Source organism: Anopheles coustani, chromosome 2 (genome assembly GCF_943734705.1).
Source record: "Anopheles coustani chromosome 2, idAnoCousDA_361_x.2, whole genome shotgun sequence".
Taxonomy (NCBI): Eukaryota; Metazoa; Arthropoda; class Insecta; order Diptera; family Culicidae; genus Anopheles; species Anopheles coustani.
The window spans coordinates 80,087,089-80,106,987 of record NC_071289.1 but is presented as its reverse complement, the minus strand read 5'-3'; the positions used below and the strand labels follow the sequence as shown (position 1 = coordinate 80,106,987).

The window sequence follows — 19,899 nt, the reverse complement described above, 5'->3', positions numbered from 1 at the left end:
CTCCTACCATTTGCCCTTACTGTGTGGTTTCAAATGATTGTTTCAATGCGTCAGCATGTTCCCGTATCAACGTGCAAGCTGTACGTAACCTTGGTTTTTACGACTACAAATTACATTCAGACAGTATTACCTTTTTGCTACCGATGTGTCACGTCAGGAACGGCAGGAGAATAAAATGAAACAATAAATATTAACGAGCATCGGGCTCTTGCCCGACTGTAGCGCTGAACGAGAGGATATATGATGAAGTTGCCTACCATAATGTTACCATCGTGTCAATATCAGCAGCGAAATGGGTAGGTGTATGTGGAAAAACTAATGATAAATTTTACTGTGCTGCCAGAATAAAAAAGCGAACAATGATGATTTAGCTCGTCTGAATAAGTAGCAGAGTGGATTGATAGGGCTTGATATGTGTCATAAATAAAATTGACGATGGATGGGCTCGTGTAGAAATGTATTCACATAGAAGAGTTGAATTTGAAGCTGAAACAATCCGGTATAAGTCATCCAGTGGTGTATAACATTTTACCAAAGTAGATTGAATTTTTGCTTACTAAAAACATACCATATTTCAACGTTTTTGTTTGACTTTTGTACGCAACTGTAAGAAACTTACAGCAATTTATTTGACAGATTTCGTCGTGCCGATACGAATGCGAGCCACCGTGCTACATATGAAAACTGGGGAAAACTTCTCGCCACGCGCTTAGTTATTTTTGGATACTCATTTATATCGTAAATATGATTTATGCGACACCGGCTCAACGGAGGCTTTGCGAAATGGAAACATCTTAACGACACTTTGGAAACCGGAGCAGGAGACACACGCTTTTTTTTCGTGAAAGTTCGTGTCGTAACGCAGCTCATATTACCCTTTGGAGTGCAATAAAATAACAATCCATTAGCGTGAAAGAGTTGGCTTAGGCAGGAGATGAAATTGTTGCGAAAACAAGCTTGGCATTTTGAAAAAATAATCGACTTTCCGGTAACTATTTCAAGGAAATGTTGTTTCAGAGGTCTGTGTGATAGTTATAGAAATGTTATTAGTTTTACCATTTCTTCGAACATCATCACTCTAATCAAATGTTTGTAGTTCTGCTTCTATTCTCAATGGAAATTAAACCTGATAAGGAAGCCCGTCCCAATGAATGGTCAATAAACAAACAGAAGCACACAGCTGATAAGCTCATCCCGCCCAAGACCGGAGAACCAACCGAAAGCAAATATTTAATCAAAAACAAACGGCAGCAATGCCGTCTGTACCGCACGGCAAACGAGAATAATCTCTCAGAATAAACTTCCACTTGAAGGGCAGGAATTGTTGGGCTACAAAGACCATCCCAATCGGATGCTGGGTAAATCCGGCGGAATCCAACGCAAAAGCAAACCGTGGTGTTTGCGATTGGACAGAGATTAAGTCAACTACGGCGATACTCTTGGGCGCCGAGTTAGTAATGACAGCTGTCAACAGCCGCGATACAATCGCCAGGTCTTCCGCTTTGCTGGCACAGACATGATCCGGCTCACACTCACCGAAAACAGCTTATTTCCGCAGCGATTTACAATGCTGCGATGGGATGCCGTCGAAGTCAATTCTACGTTTCAGGGTCAAATTGGGACGACGAACTTGAGTTGTGTCCCTGGAGTCGAGAAGGTACCGGGAGCTACGACCGAAACCGAGCGATAAAATACAACCAAAACTGAATGCGCCAGTCCGTGAATCAATGTTGTCTCAGGAGACACAAGCATATCCCGGTAGAGATGTTGGCACTAGTTGAGCGCTATGGGCGAGTGAAAATATTTTACAATTTCTAATGTCAAGGAGGATGATTTTTCTTTTTGCAGCTATCCGCTTTGGATTTTATTTCCCCCCAGAGCAGAGTAGGGTTGGGTTAGGGAAAGTGTAAATGGAGGTTGTGTATTAATGAAGACGGTCAAACGGACGGTTTTATTTTTAACTTTCAACGTGTCACATTGACGAACCGAATGTGTTTCGATAGGCGAACATCTTGCGACCACCAGAGTCAGAGGCAAATGAACACACGGATTCATGCCAATGTTGAACAAATTTAGTTGCATTTTATTTATTTTGATGGGAGATTTTTTACATTTTTCATAGGGAAAAAATAAAATATTTTTAGGTAGATTTTAGTAGAGTTTGAATTAAATCATACCAATAAGTTGGTTTATAATTTTGAAATAAAATAAATTGATAAGGTTATGGCATGTCACGTAAGCACCTGTTTCCAAGAAAGAAACACAACATTTCAGATGACTCCCTTATAGGAGCTATGACTAACATTCTCCCGCTAATTGTGGAGCACGAAATGGTTGAATGACTTCACCGCCCTTGGCCACGAGCACAGCTGAGATGCCGACGCGCATCTTAAACGGCGACACACGAAGCCACGTGATGAGGGCCCCTGACTCCGACTCCGCATGGGTAATTAATTCCCATCGCTACAAACTCCTCCGGCACGTCGCGAACAATCTTGCAAATACTACCTCGCAGCGTACACGAGCGGACGAGATCATTTGAAGGTGATAGAACCGCTTTGGAATGTACGTATTGGAACAATTCAAGAGAAAAACATCTATTGAGACTGCAGTGATTGTGTACAGAGCCTATAATTTACATTGATTTCGATTAAAAAAATTGCTTTACACAGACATATTTTTTTATGAATAAGGTGATTAACAGCAAGGCATCCGAGGTAAGGCATCCAATTCCGGGGAGATTATTTAATTGACTGCAAACATTATGCGCTCACGCCCAGCCAAAGCAATCTAAACACAACCACCAGCATCCCGAGACGCTCGGTTTACCACCTTTACAACGAGGGTGTTATAAAGCATTAGTTTCAGCATCGTTTTCACCATCAGCACCACACACGGTAAATATAAACATTTAAACACCTGCATAATGCACTTAAGCAACCACCGTCGGAGCAAACAGAATGTTTTGCAGTGTCTACAAAACCCGCCTCGCCAGACGACGTCTCCTTCGAAAAATCCCCTAGCTCTGCCCACGTGCACTTTAAAGCAGCAAAACCGGTCCTACCGGTCCTGCCGAAAACAAGAACTCTTCTCCCGGAGAAGCTGCCCGTATGCTCCTAAAAAGTGCATCAAATATGCATATGACTCGGTGGGTGCAGTATATACCGGAGAGGTCTTTATGGCAACGGGTGAACGTTGAGGCACGGGAAAGCGGGGAACACATTTCTGAGGTGCATCTTTTTGCACGCCGGTATTTGTGGGAGCAGGTGTTTTCTGGTTCACCGTGAATGGAGTGGTTTTTCACAGCCGATAGAAACTTTCTGGAGTCGTTTAATTTTGGGTAGTAAAAATAAAGTTTCATGAAAGCATTAATTTGAGACCCGTTTTGATGATTCAAGCAGGGTAGGTGGATTTTTAAAGAATAAGCATTTAGCAATGTATTTTGCTATTATCTTTGAACTCAATGAAATTCAATGGATTAATTAATGGAAAAGCACGTTTGAAATATGCCAATAATAACGATGCTTTACTGTATTGACTGTTAATAAATGAGATGAAAATATCATTAAAATAAGCATCTACAGAAGGGGTGTACATTTCACAACGTGCTCCAATAAACTTCCAGCTGTTCCATAACTGTCCCAACGTTCCATTTGCACAAAATGGTGGTCAATTCATTTGCGACGCATTAATCCGAAGCCACCAGCACAGTAACACAGACATCGTCAATTTACCACCAGGTTACTGCCAGCAATGAAGTCAATCTAATTTTATTCCGGCCCCCAACTCTTACCCATCTGCCACCAGACCTCGCTTTATGAGTGGTCAAATTTTCGTCCAAATGTTTATTCTAGGCCATCGGATGCGAGACACGTGCAAAAGCTGCAGAGATCGTAAAATAAGTCAAACATGTTTTTCATTAGCCAGCGTACGGACAGGCAAAAACGAGAGTCAAGTGCAGGAAAAACCACCAGGAAACAAGTGAATGTGGACAAAAACCGGTTGTGTGTTACTATCGAAACTATTACGCAGCATGGTGTCCACTGAATTGGGGATATGGTCATCCCGTCAAACTGGGGTTGGAGTGACCGCTAATTTTTAAATTAAACCCATTTGCCATTTGTTAATGTAGACTAGTTACATTATCAATGTAAGATTATTATTTTGAATTCATTGGAAAATGTTGTACCATTAAACATATACCGTTTGGAATATATTATTTTTTAAAAGTTATAAGAAATTGTTTATAAGTTAAGCCTTTTAAATTTCTTCAAAAACATTCCAAGAGCGCAGTGATTGTCATGGAGTCATCGAACGAGACGTGATCCGGGTAGGCGGCTTCGTTTATAATGGTCTTCGCCATTAGACATCGCGAGCCGCCGGGCCCCGACTCGACCGCTGACGGATACAAACAACACCCAAACAAATACCGCAAACCATTTTCGCACCCCCTGCCAAAAAACGCCCACTTTCCCTGTCGTTTCCCTCAAGATCGCCATTCCCCATTTGCGTTCTGTAAAAGCCGCCGGGCCGAAGCGAGGGGGTTTTTTAAGGCCGAACTCCGATTCCGAATTAATGGCGAACTGACGGATCTGTCCGTAAATGGGAAAGGGAAACGAGGCCCGTTGTGAAGGCATAAACGGAAGATGGAGTGCACACGCAAACACCACCACCACCACCATCGGCCAGCACGACACAAACCTGGCGATGTGGGGCAGACGGAAATGGTTGGAAGGAATATGCGGCAGTAATGCACAGGCCATCCATTAACCCTCCAGGGCGGACTCAGTTTGGCGACGCTTCTATGCTGAACAATAATGCATAGGATGATTTTTAAAAGATAGTCAATATTTTCAAATTTTAATGTAAAGTTACCGCCAGAATTTTGCAAATGAAAACTGTTAGGATGAAATTTCAAATTGTTGCTTGCTCCCCATTTGATGCCAAAATTAATAAAAACGACTTTCATTGATTTTAAAAATGAATCATAAAAATATTTCTTTACAGATGGCACACGATTTTCAAAATACAAAATCTGTACATATTTAATTAAATTAAACTACAAAGCACTTATATTCACAAGTACTGGGGTTCGTTTCAACAAGCGTTTGATAGTTAGCGGACAATTAAAACTGGTTTCGCTTCAAATATTTGCCAAAGAAAGTTATCGTATATAAATTCAATTTTCATTAACTTTACCTAATACAACGAACCATTAAGCGAACTTTGGATATTTTAAGGCTTATGATTACTTTAATTTATTATAATAGTTAGTAGAGTAATTCATTGGTCCACCATTGTGCACTTTAAGGAAAACATTTCCAAATGTTTTGCCGCATCCAAGGGTTGCATGTCAAAGCTCCAAGGGGAGCTGTCGCATGATCAAACGACCGATCGCCGTTCGATGATGATGACGGTGTGTTTGTGTGTGCGTAACCCAGAGCGTAGTATGCGTGCTGGGAAGTTAGTTTGTGTGTGCATGTCTCATGGTGTGTTTTGTTGTTGTTGATAACCTCGAGCGTTTCAGACCCGGGGCAAGGACAATTATGGCGTCGATGGAGCGCCAGACCCCGTCGCGCTACCTCGCTAAAAACCCCGGCACCATTTTGTATGTTTTCGCCGACCCTGTCTGCAAAACGCCCATCTCCCTTTTCGCAACGAAATCGAAACGCAACGTTTGTGGACGATGAGATGGGAGCGATCGGAGGGTTTGGGTGAAGGCACAGGTAACTGAGATAAGCGAAAGGCGAGGAAAACTAGCACAACGTGCTTTCCCGACAAGGATGCAAATCAAACTCACATTAAGGACGAACACGGCGAGCAAAACAGATACGGCCGAGAAGCGCCCGACAACAAGAACATTATGTGGGGGTAAAAAACAGTTTCCACATATGATGCTTTGCAGATACGATAATACAGTGTGTGACCGATTTATACTGCAAAAGACTGGGGAGGAAATTTATAGGATGAATTTATTTTCGGAAAAGATTTGATAATTCTTACAATAAAAAGTATTCTAAAGCAAAATTGGGCCTACCTTTGCTTTGAAATTTATCTTTTTATATCCGGTTTTACGAAGAAATCTGCACGACAACTGCAAAACAAACGAAGTGAACAAAATAACAAATGATGAAATCCTTCTACAGCTACTTCGATGTTGGTACTGTAAACGGGACACACGTATTCCTTATTGCGGTTCCTGATGTTCAACCTTACACAAACAACTTCGGTAAACGATCCTTTCAAACTTTCATCCAGCAATTCATCTCGTTAAATATATTTATTTTTCATTAGGAAGCACAGAAACTTTACGGGGGTTTGTAACAACAAAATACGTAAAATATTTACACACAATCACACACAGGCACTCGTTCATTCACAATATTTCAACAAGCACAAACAAAGACGACTCGCTAAATAAATCAAATCCCCCGACGTGAGGGGGATGGGAATTGTGTACGAAAGTTTCACCGCCGAAGAGCATCCGCGTTCCACTTCCCATTTGTTGAACACACAATATATTAAACGCGAAGTACCGGTAGTAACAGTGAAGCAGTCGGTTGGCTACATTCAAGGCCCAGTAAGTGCCGTCATGTGTGACACATCTGTGAAGTTAGCAACGCTTTCCGGTGCTTCACGAAATGCGGAACAAGCTGAAACAGTAGTGTACGCTTTGTACGAACTTCAATAAACTACAGATGACGATATTTCACTGTTTCACGAGGATTTTACTTGATTTACTCAACAGTCACCTTCGTTCACTTTTCGAAATGGCTTTACTTATTGTGCTCAACGACCTCTTTGGAGGCTAATTGGGAACAATCAACTCGCACCGTACGAACCTTCGCTAATGGGGCTCTGCGTCGATGAGATCGCAGCGATAATCCGCTGAAGCGGAACCGACCACCAAGCACACAACACAAATGCACCAACACGTTCCGTACGACACCACGATTCGAAGCGTACTGAGATGTCGGTCGGTTTAGCGCGTTTCACGAACACGGTTTCGCTCGGGCTCCACATGAGAAACGTCAAACATGCGCCGTACGAAACCTGATTTCAACACCTTGTTTCTCAGAACCGGGTGAATGGAGCTCGCTCACTTCTCATCTCGCCGCATCGCGAGGCGCCACTTTCTTTCTGAACAATCGGGATGTCTCTATCGCGCGGTTTGCCTACTCGCTTCCGCTTTACATGGAGCATAGGCGCCATTGCCGGCTCCACGTGGGAAAGCATTGGTATAACCGACCGTAGATGTGTACACTACCGCCGAACGCTAACGATGGCACTTTAAGTAGCTTCATAATATTGAAGTCGACGATGCTCAACTTGAGATGATTGATTGGTGAAGCAGACTGGCGAGTCTATTTTTCATCCACGTGGCCTCCTGTCTGGGCGGCATCCCGTTTGCATCCGCCTCGACACTCGGGAGCTTCTCTTCGTTTCGCAAATGGATTCGCAGGCAAGTTGCGTTTTGGTCCGCATCCTGCCGGCAGTCGGAAAATTCACTCTAATGATGTAAATGAAGTATCCAACTTTGACGTTCGCTATCGGATTCGCCTTTCTCCACCAACGCTTCGGGGCCGTCATTCGTCCTGAACGCGAAAAATGGGTTCGCCGTGAATCAAGTGGATCATGTTTTTTTCTTTCCTCCTTCCGTTCACAAATTTACTCACATCATTGTCGGACGCATTTATCTTCGAATGGTCCGTGGAAATGAGTAGATGGCTCATGGCTGATGGTAGACACTTGCAAACTTTCCTTTTCCCATACGCAGCCGAAGGGGAATATGTTGTTCGATTGATCAGTTCCCACCATGTAACGCTGGTCCGATAAAGAACGGGAAATCGAGACCGACAAAAACGAAAAGAAAACATCCGCCCCATAACATGGGTGGAAAAGTTTTCCCCGATGATAGTTTGGACGAATGATATTTATTCAATTCTGGTCCATTAATGGATGGATGCGAATTTATCATTAATACAAGTTTTCCTCACTTTCGCCCTAGACGCCAGGAAGGGGATCAAAGCTGGTAGTGGTATAACTTTTTCATTATGCTTTGCGCTCAGACGATTACGATGTGGCGGGTTGCGTTGGATTACGATATTTGCTTTTGCATTAGGCACAACTTTGGTCCATTAAGCGTTGAACTTTGGAGTTCCAAGAAGCTTTTTATGTGTTGAAGATTGTTACTCGACGATCTTTACGAAGATTCGGAAAATAACATTGCTATAAGTGGGATATTAAAGGGAATCAAGTGAAAAAGAAATGGCTTTAAGGAATGGTATCAATCAATTGTGAATAGATATCGTGCGCGAGGATTTCCATCTAGCAAAACACCAAACAGTAAAAAAGAATATTAAATAAAATAATAAAAATATTCCATTCCAATTAAATCTTGACATCTACAAAAGCCTTTTAATCCCGCCACCCACCCGAGTCGCTAAATTATTCCATCACTCGGTTGGTAAATTGGAATGAAAGGCAAACAAAAACATATCATACTGCCGACCGCAATCTTCCAGCGCTCCCTTTAAGCCATTTCAGGAGAAGCGATCGTCTCTCCAAGGGACGCTAATGGCAATTGAAAATGGAGCAGTCCTCATTACCGGCACAAACACACCACCACCGCTGCCACCTTCACCCCGATCCGATGGCGAGAGATTTCGCTTACGCATAAATGTCACGCTCCGCCAACCTCGCCACCGTTCGGTAAGATTCCTTTCTTCACGCGTTTTCTTCCGCATGCCAAGACCCTTTGCCCCAACATTTACCTTCCACCGAGACCGCGTTTCGTCACGTTTCTCCCGGTGCGGTGTTCGGCAGCGTTACCGATTTGTCGGAAATTTCCTGCCTAATTATTTTAATTTTCTCAGATCATTATGCTAATGCTAGCGGAGCGTGAAACCTTTGTGGATTTTGTTGAGTGCCGCCATTCCTCTTCCTTCCTTTGTGCCATGTTCCACTTGAACCCGTTTTCCCGCCAACCGACGTGTGTTTTGTGTCGAGTTGGGAGGAAAACATCGAGCAGATTGAGTTCACTTTCAATGTCTTAAACGAGTAAGGTTGAAAGCTTTGCTTAATTGTTAGCATATAGTACCACTTATCATGCAAAAGATGTTTAAATACATATTAATTGAGCGTCATGTTTCGATTTAAAGCATCCCATGAGTTTAAGTTGGGTAAGGTACTCAATAACATTGAAAAAAAAAACGACGAATAATCGTTGGTCTGCCTCCAAAACAGCTGCCACTTGTTCGGTGGCATATTGGAGGACATGCCTTTTCAATCCCAGACAAATGAATGATTGTACGTTGAAAGGAATGTAGTTTTTCAAGAAAAAATCCTCCCCGGACAACCCGTTTTCCCAGCGGACCTTGCGATCGTCCACTTTGGCTCGTGAGTAACTGACGAAAATTCTCATGATATCAAAGGCTTCCGATGACGCCGGTTCACAGCTTCACACGGAATCACTGCACCGCGACAATTGGCACAACAGCAGTCCCCCCTGGAGAGGAAAAAAGGAAGGGAAAAAGTCACTTTTGCGCCCAAAAAACCCAACCACATTTCCACGCGAGTTAGGTTTTCGTGGAAGCTTTGGGTATTCGTTCGGCACGAACACACCCATCATTGACACCGCACGGGTGGGCTTTCCACTATGGCTTTGGTCACTGATACCTCTGGGGCTTGTTTCGTGTACCTTCAACCTGCCGCCCGCCCAACAGAACCATCCGTCGTCCAAGCCGAACATGCCGGAAGCGGTACACCGTCGGGTTTTGGGACAAAATGGATTTTCCGGTCAGCTGGAGGGAGGCGTGTCTCGTCGTCTGGCTGCCGACGGTAGGTGTTGGACTGGAAAAGCTTCTAGTTTCGGGGTATTCTTGTTTTCTTTTCGGATGAACGGTTGGAAGCCTAGGTATAGGTTCTACAGTTGACTGCGGAATCGATTCAGGGATGCTTTCCCATCGAACGGCTGAAATGCCTTCTAGTGCGAATTTGTTTATCGCTTGGAACGGGTTTGGATGCGCTCGAGATTAGTTTGTGAATTGTCTGTTCGAGATTAGCCGTTCAGCGGAAAGTTGCATCATGCGATGGCTTTTTAGCTTAACGAATTTGGTATATGTGCCTACAAGACGATCTGATTTATGTTCTACTTCCTACTGGTTGCTAAACACAGAGTTTTTAATTTTGTTTTTCTATTGTGAGTTCGAAAACATATGCTATAATATATTGTTTCTTGTAAAAAAGAAAAATTCATGTTCAAAATAAAAAAATAAATAAACTTTGATTTGCAAAATTGCTAAAAGTGAAAAAGGAAGCTTGATTTTAATTTCTTAACATTTAGCGGCAACTTCTTCTAAATTACTTTCGCTTCAATTATTACTCTCCTTTCCAAATAACCTTTACCGATGCAACTGAACCGAGCCATCAATTACATTTGACAAATGATACAATGAACTAATCAGCTCGATGCAGTCAACCCCAAACCTCTTACGTTAAGGCGAGAACGTACGTCTCCTTTGGTTCGAGAAGAGGCCGCACCAACCGCAAACCTACAAGCCAGCTGCTAATGAGACTGCAGCAGGATCGACGCGTGGCCAACCGGAGCCCGGTACGTGTCCGAGGTGGGTGCCATTTTCAAATTGTTTCATATTCAAATTAGCCCCCTTTCCATTAACATTCGTTAGAAGTTAGAAACATGGCGGTTAGGCACGGCAATGAATGCAATTTGATGCAGCATTGGACGGGGTACATGGGTGTGTGTGTGTGTCGGCGGTGCGGTGTAGATGTTGCGTCAACCCGGTCGGTCCGGTATCTATGTTGACAAATTCGATTTGTTAGCGTCACGCATTCATACGCAAATGCGCGCTTGTTACGAGAGGGGAACACGGCAATCTGCAGGGTCGGAGAAAGAAGTGCCGATATTTCTGCCTCGGCCTCTAAAATCAATATCAAATTCGAACATGACAATCAGCGAAAACGGGCTGCTGCCGCGGCAGTGGCAGTGACACCAGGCGCCTCCATTCAAGGGCGGGAAAGTCCAAACCCGGGATGGGGGGTGATCAAACGGGCGGAACGTCATCCACGTTGAGACAGTTCAATTTCGAGCTCGCGCTGACCGGTTTGACGGTTCGAGTTTTGGAACATTTCCAAAAATTTCCCAGAGTGTGCTTGTATGTGTGTGTGTGTGTGTACGTGTTTCCCCGCATCCCATTCACCGGAACCGGAAAGGAACCGAGGGGGAAACAGGGATTTTCCGGTACCGGCAGCTAACGAGTGTCCATTTCGACGCTACCACCGGAAAAAGGAGACCATTTTAATTAAACTGCCAAATTAAACATTAAAATCGAGAACATAATTAACTTATGTCGGCAATCGCCGGCCAGGATTGACGGATATGCGAGGCGGACGAGATCAACCGTGATGTGGTTTGCCGGGCCGGACTCGATGGCCCTCTCCATCCCCACGTCGAAAGCATGCACGACATGCTGCACTGCAAAGTTGTTTTTAATTTTCTTTTCCGTTCGCCTGCCGATTCGATTACCCGTGGTCCGATGGGAAACATCACTGGGAGCCAGAATGACGCGATAGAGCATAGAACAACACCCATGTGAGATTGGAATTACAACGATATATCGCAACACGGGGTGCCCGGGACGACGATATGCGGCGTTTACAAGAGTATTAAATTTTGATGAAATTTTAATCTCCATGAAAGTACTTCGAGTGCACCTAGCGAATTACGTGCCCATGACTGTCCCGATATGGTGACTGCTGGTGGCGAAATGGTGCAAACTTCCCCAACTAAAACACGAAGTAGTGTCAAGTTCACTCCTACTTTCCTCGTTGAAGACGCCACATCCGGAACATCCGGAAAAGAAGTGGGCAAGACAAGTAACTCAACGTCGACGAGTGTTTCTTAATCTTACGCGACGGGCTCACAAGCACACGCTCCTGGGACGGATGCACGTGTGAGCCGAATGGACTGTGCCTATGAATATTTGAGGCGTACTCAATAATTTATCCGCACCACGCGATTGATGCCGCGGAGCAAAAAACTTTTGGAAGCAAACTGAGGGAAATATAAAAGAGGAAAGAGTTTATTTTAAGGGGATTTGTTTCACCATTCGGATACGGTAAAAATGAAAAAAAGAGACGACTGAAACACGTTCATCGTTGCCTGTAGACGAATGTTTTTTGTCATTGGAAAATAGATCATTAAGGACGCACTAAAAGGATTAAATTGATTTTATTTTTGTTTATCCAGCGAAAACTTTAAAGAACAGAAAAACAATTCATTTGAGTGAATAATTAAAACATGCTTCCTCATGAAGAATGTATTAAGACCAATAACATTCAGTGCTTTCGAACGGATGAAACGGTTAGAACTCTTCAAAAATGCCCAAATCAAAATGTAACCTCCAAAGAATGCTGAAAAGTTTCCCGCGGTTATCTGTAGCACTAACAACATCTGGTTGAACACCACGTGGAAACATACTGCGTCAACATTGCTGGCATGTTTGTTTTTTTCCACGATTGTACGCAAATACAGATCAAAGATTTGGAATGAGGTTTGTGCAAATATGCAGCTGCATAGCGCAAAACTTTCATGCAGTCTGTTAGTGCAGTGGAAATTCATGGATTTGACGGTTCTCCAGAAAAAAAACAACTGCTTAACGAATCGTTTCTTGTTGTAAAAGTTTGGAAGAAATTAAAGTTATTGGTGAAAGTCATCCAAATGAATAACTTATTTTGTATAAAAATAATCATCACTCGAAAGGTAATTCCTTTCTATCGATCATTTTTGTTACTCTGTTTTTCCTTTGGTAGATAATGTAGATCCCATTATTTTTTCCTGTTTTGGTAGATGGGCTGGAATTCTTGTTGAATTAACTTTTCATTCCACTACCATCAATTTTCTCCCGATATCCTCGAATGGCGATTTTCCGAACAAAGCCATGCAGTTTGCCTGCATAGGGATTTTTTCTGTAGAATCGATAAGGATTACGTTCTTTTAGCTCACAGGAAAAACGATATCCATGCAAACGAATGGAAAAGAAATGAAAAACGGAAACACTTATCTGCTCATCGATGACTATAAACGCTCTTGCCTAAAATAAGAATGATGGTGGAAAGCATTCCAGCTTCTATTTTTGTACCATTTCGGTGTTCGGAAGGATAGTAAGCACCGGTGGGTGAGAAAACTGGCATGTTGCAGAATAAATGGAAAACTTATGTTTCTGTTACCTTTTTCAGTCACCTGGGAATGCAAATGAGTGCACCAGACAAAACTAGAAGCAACATTAATCCTTGCGCGAGTAAGAAAAAGATAATCCTTTCAACGCGAGAAATGTTGGTCGCAATCAGATTCGAAACATTGAACGAAAATAGATCATAGTTGTCGAAATTTACTTGCTATGGTGGAGGAGGAGTGTTTCGCAATGCATTTTAAATTAGCTAGAAGCATGTAGAAATAGCGATATCAGTAGGTCTCGGTGAAACGTTCTTTTCGTTCCACGTGGTAGTGACTTATTGACTCGATTATTCATTCGCAAGGAACGATGGCAGCTCATTAAAACATTGTTCCAACGAATAAGGCGGATACAATGCTGAGAATGATGCGAAAACGGGACCGAACTGACCTAGAAAGCTCCTAAAAGCTTTTGGTTTTGAAAGTGGTCATGAAGACCGGGCGTGTCAGTGATCATCGGAGAAATGGCTAACATGGTATCAACACATTTGCATACACTGTCGCTAAAGAGAAAATTTCGGGTCAATTGAATATTGCATCGCATCGAAAAGTGGCTTGACGAGATATTTCAATAATTTATCTGTAGCATGAAAACCACTCAACGGAACACCACAGAGATTACCGTGTGTGTGTGTCTGTTAGTGTGCAAGTTTTATCGCTATCATTATTCACCGCATTTCAGCTTTGGGCATTTCCTTCATGTTTTACGACTAATTGAGTTTTACGTAAGGTATGGAAATTGAAATCAGCCGATATTAAAGCAGCAATAATTAATAATTTGATGAATGTAAATTAAGTTCTATATGTTCTATATTCTGATTTGTGTTTTTTTATTATAAGGTGCGATAATGAATAATAAAACATGCAAAGTGAATTTAAATATTTGGATATGAATTTCCAGGATCATTACGTTTCTATGAACTTCATATCCCACATACATATAATTTTATATTTGTGTGAACATATTGAAACATTACGTGACAAACAAAACTTTATTTGCCTTTTTATCGTAAATTAAGTTAAGTTAAAGTTAAGTTAAGAATAAAGTTCTGTTTCTGCCGCGAATGAAACTTGAGAGTTTGTTGTTTATACTTTTATTATTTTATTATTTTGAAGTGCGATTTCGGATCATCATCATTGTTGTTGATTTCAACAAGTACCTGTATCGAGGGAAATTATTTCAACGTACACCTTGTTTGTCAAGGAAGTTTTCGTTTTGGTAATAACAAGGTAGAAAACTCCATTAGAAATTGAAGGAACGTTAGAAATACCAGATGGAATGAACTATTTCGGCAGTTTTTTTGGTATACATCCGGTTTGCCAACGAAATTGTCAGACTAGACCCAAAATTAAAGGCTCGCCATAACATTTTCTATTGATCGATTTTAGCGGACATTGGGTTGGTCAGCCATTTTAAGGAATTTATGAAAATGGCGTATTTTCAGTCAGAATAATTTGTACCGCAGCAAGATTTAACATGGTATTAATTCCGTTCTAATTTCCGTGCAATCTTCCTCAAATGCCAAGCGTTAGCAAAAAAAACCAGCAAGTATATAATTATCTCACAATGGATACGAACGATGCCAAGTCAGCAATGAAGAGCCATTTTTACTTTCTCGCAACAGAACCCAACTTTCTTTTCAACCTATCGCTGTAGTTTTACTTTTTTACGAAAAATAATAATCAGGTGGGTCGAGTGCTGAAGGAAAGAATAGGACCAAATCGCGAAAAATACCGTGTGAAGTTGTTACCGTTGCCCGTTTCTTCTCGTTGACACGTTCCCGTAAATTCGGACGTGATTGTTTTATCAGATTTGCCAGACTGCTTGGTTGCAAGAAGTATTCTCGTGTTCTCACACTTTCCACCCGAGCGCATCGTTTTGTTGCTTCCAGCTTGTTACGGTGCCTTTGAGGTTGTGGAAACCCGTACGGCACAGAGCAGATATCTCGTACGCACTCAAATAAACACGTGTATTATCGTCATTACAACTTCCGTCTAGTTTGCACTCGAATCAGCCAAACCCCTTCTGACGGTGCTTGAGTTTGGGCCTGTTGTTTTTCTCCCTTTATTCCCTAGACTTTACTTGTTTGTACTTCCTGTTTCGGTTTTTACTGGAGGCACATAAACCGGGTAAAGTATTGCAGCGAAACATGTTACGGGTACTAAGGTTAAATGGTTAACGGTTCCGCCTTTTGCTTAGCGAGTTTCCCGTCGACATTCTCATTTTCACATTACTATCATTTCTGTGAAGGTGTTGCAGAGTTAATGGAATCGTATTCCATAAAAAGCAAGAACCAAACGGAACAGCCCTTTCAGCGAGAATCATCAAATAGGGAGCTATCGTTCGTATTGTAACAAGTTGATGGTTGTGTCATTTTTTTCTGTACTGCAAGTTCCACCGATAATAATACGTCTTGGAACAATGTTAACAACGATTGTTTTTTTAATGCTGTAGGAAAAAAAGACAATGGACGTACGAATCATGATCTTTATTTTTAAACGTTAATCACTAACAAAAGAGAGGCATAAAAAAGTAACACGATAGCCTCCTGGCCTTGGTTTAAAAAAAAAAGCAAAATTATTATTAAAAAGCATGTTGACGTTTGAGCTTGTTTTGAATCCAATGCCTAGTATAAAGCAAAACAATAATATTGAGAAAAAATCGATAGAAACTGCAAATAATTCTCAAATCTGAAATAGACCTATGAAAACAATAACAAAAATATCCAGTTTCACAAAAAACAACCTGAAAAAGTACACACTCTACTTTTTGTTGTTCGGCCACGCACTTTCAACAGCTTTGCTTTACCTCAGCCACATTTTGTTCCACATTACTGATGGACCGGGTGTTGTCGTGCTTGTATAAAAAAAAATCTCATCCTACCATGATTAAATTATCATACAGATGAACCATACCGTTCGAGATAATCGTTCGTAATCCGAAAGGAAACTCATCGGAATGTAGCCCGCTGGGGCAAGAAACGTAGCCATGAAAGCCAAAAGTTGAGCTGAACGGAATCAAGTGAAGGAGAAGCTTGAAAGACGGCTCAGCAGGAAAGCTCCGTCCTAGTGGGGGTAAGAAATATTGTTGAAGTTTTACCGGAAGCCAACGGAAGAAGTCAGCCAAAGGTTGCCACGGAAACCACGCTGCGATGGCGAACGAACCTCTTTTGGCGGGTGGGACGTTTCTGTTAAGGGTTCCTTTAATTTTATTTTAATTTTCCCCTGGCTTACCGCCAAGCACACAGGAAGGTAAGAAAAAACAAATCCTCCCAGCTGCATTGAGACTCACTCCGTTCCGCTCGCGAAGAGTTCGTGAACGAAAAACCGAACACAAAGAGCCTGCAGAAAGAAAACGAGATACTAAAACCCAACGAAGGAAGGGAAAATTCCTTTCAGGGTGAGCTTTACTGTGAGACGCTGCAGGTGGAAATAATTTTAATTTTCCCGAGGCAAGACTCGCACATCCGGCGTGCTTAGTTTTTATTGAATTTATAAAACAAAGTCCTACTGCTGGAGTTGGTTTTCGAGAACGGGCGCAGCTGGCCCAAGCCAAGATGGACGTGGGAGATGATGCCAGCTTGTCAGCTGTCGTGTCACACGTCATAAATCATTTAACGCGGGATTTGAACCAAATTTGGGACTTGTTTTCTGGCGCAGCGTAAAATGGGTTGACGTGCTAATTACCACAAGGTGGCTTGTGGGGCTTTCGCTTAATAATGTTTCGCGAGGCAGAAGAAAAGAAGAAAAAGTTAATCCACCCAGAGGTTAAATTTGTTTTAACCTTCAGGTCTACGACCAAAAATACCTACGTTAACATACGACCGCCTACCCGGGTAGGCCATACGTTTTGTATGGGGGTTTGCATTTTGCTGTGCTTCAAAGCTAATATCTTTTGTTCTAGATGCCGTAGTGAGTTGAAATTTTCAGTAATGATACTTAAGAATGTTTTCTAACACATCCCATTCAAATAATAATATTAAAAATTCGATAAGTAAGTAATTTTTTCATTCAAATATATTTTATCCCATAGATCTACAATCGCCAACTCTGTAAACCATACATTTTCAATAAGTTATTGTGTTTGTTTATACTTCTTAAGTTTCTGGTGAAGTAACTTCTTGGTGTCTTCAACATTTTTGCTTATAAATTGAAATTTCAAAGATGTAGAAATATTTTTCTATTGAATTTTACGTTTTGGAAATGTTCATGTTCCTCAGTAAATTCAGTGGCATATCTGGAGGAAATTCTTCATTATACATTGTTACAACTGATATTTAAGCCTTAATATTTTAAAACTTAGCTCCTAAATAAATTCGATCGTTTTGTTTCAAACGATAACAGTTTCTTTTGTATTTAATTCAACCCGTTGCATCATGATTTTCTTGCAATTAATAAATTATTATTTTGTGCAGCAAATTATGAAAGTTCACCTAGAATGCTTTCGTTGCCGCTGTGTGGTCCAAAATGTAGCATAATTTGCATATTTGTACATCGTCTTCGAGTTTATCTCATTACTAATTGTTCGAGGAGTTCGAGGAGTAAAACAGTCTTTCATAGTGTGTCTTAGATAAATTTGGATTGTTTTCAATATAAATATAAAAAGAAAATCCCGAGGGGCACCTCCTTTCACCTACTGGTGGTTTGTCTTGGTACAGAAAAATATAAACTCTCGTGCAAAACGTATGACTTACCCGGGTAGGCGGTTGTAGATTTAAGGGGTATAAATAGAAAAATGGTGTAAAAAAATACTTAGAATAAAAATAAAAAGCCGGTTTTCGGCAGAATGATAGAGAACATGTTGCTTGAGGCATTCCAGGAATTTCGAGTCGATATAACTGTTCAATTCGAAGTAATTGCAAAATAAAAGGGCAAAACTTACCCAGGTAGGCGGTTGTAGATCTGAAGGTTAAAAATTAATCAATCATGAATAAAAACTCAACTACTAAATCTTATGTTTAGGACACATTTGCTGTCGTCCAATTTTGTAGGAATCCTCAAATGTTTAGATGAAATCAACAAACAAACAATAATTTTCAAGTAATGGCAAGAATTTTGTTTCCATTCACCAAAACTGGTTTGGGGATGTCAAAACACGTTACATATCATTATTAATGTTTTCTATTTAAATAAAAAATGCGATAGTTAGGAAAATAACTCGTATATCTGAAACCACCATTGCTATAAAAAAGTTTCTTGTTGTCAGAAAACCCACGAATACAATTTAAAGCGCAATTGATTTGAGCACTACCTTAAAGCTTACATCAAATATGTGCGTAGTTTTTGTGAAAGTAATACTAAATCTCTTAAATAATGTTTTCCTTCATTTGGTCCTTCAACGGACAACTGTGGAGTGATGACTGGTTTGTTTGTATGTCTTTTCGTTTGTTTACATTTCTTTGGCCCATGCAATCATTACTTACATACGATTGCATCACAACAATATGCCCGCAGTTTACGTTTATCTCTCCCAGATCATCGAATCCTTCCTGAAGGTGGACGAATTGGGTCGAAACGGTGGTGTAAATCCATCCCAGTGGCACCCCGCCCCCGTTCCAATCTCCCACAACATAAAAAGGAATCGAAACAAAACGAAACGTATAAAATCCAATCCAATTTACGGTCCATTTCCTTGGGACAGGGTCAAAAGAATGCGCCATTCCTAAGCCGAAGCCTGTCTCGTAAGGAAAGGGCTGTTCGGGGATGGTAGGAAATCTCGGGAAAAATCCTGTCCACTGCCGTCCTGTGCAGACGCGCACCTGTCGAGCGGAAATAAGAAATGATCGTCCCTTGGAACGGATGGCTTTTTTCCATCTCAATGGTTCACTTGGTTAGGTTGAGAGGATTGATGCAAGGAACAAAGGGATACCAACGGAAAAAGTTCTTTCCAACCAATGCCGAGTGTGTAGGTTCACTTGATTCTTTCCTGCACTTGACAGATGCGGGAAGGCTTTCCTCCAAATCGTCTTCTTTCTTAGTTTCTGTTTTATGTTTAGTCCTGCTATGCCGATTCGACGCGCGAGTAATCGTCTCACTGAAAGCTAAACGAATGTGACATTATCCCTACACCCGACTTTTCCCTTCCGGGCTGAATAGGAAATGCTTTTTGTTTTGTGTTTGATTTTTGTGAACCAAATTTCGTACGTCTTTCAGCTTCTACTTCTTGATACGTTGATACCGTTTACCGATGTACTGAGTTTTACCAGAAAAGTTCCCAGTTCAGTACATATCGTTCCTCTAAGAATCACGTTTTTTCATTTCGAATCTACCATGATTTCTGCACTATCTTTCAGAATAATCTGTAAGCTCCGGAAAGTCCGTGACGGGAAGCGGAAGTTTCCGTTTCATTTAGAAAGCATTTTTCACACCATGTGTACCGTTTTTAGCCGCATCAAGAAGAGTGTTAACCAACTTCATCTATTCCAATTCGCCTCCCAGAAGCGCCTGTTGCTCCACAACGGGGTCCATAAAATTTCGTTCATTTCTTTTGTCTACGGGGGTTTTTGTTTTCCTATTCAGTCTCCTCTTTTTCTAACTTCAATTCATGTAAAGTTGGCAACTTTGGATTTAGGAAGAAATTTTTATTTTTTTTTTATGTGGCACGACATCCCCTAGTGGAACAAGGCCTCTCTCCGAAGAGAGTTTGT

General features: G+C 41.5%; 1 protein-coding gene across 1 annotated transcript in view; it reads right to left on the bottom strand.

Moving 5' to 3' along the window:
• LOC131263636 (uncharacterized) overlaps positions 1 to 6,955 on the bottom strand; it is a 64,826-nt gene extending 57,871 nt beyond the window's left edge. The window contains exons 1-2 of the mRNA XM_058265867.1: positions 6,843 to 6,955; positions 6,038 to 6,094 (exon numbers count right to left, since the gene is read on the bottom strand). The gene's annotated coding sequence lies outside the window, so the exon portion shown is untranslated. The remainder of the gene's footprint in view (positions 1 to 6,037; positions 6,095 to 6,842) is intronic.
• Between the last annotated feature and the right edge of the window lie 12,944 nt (positions 6,956 to 19,899).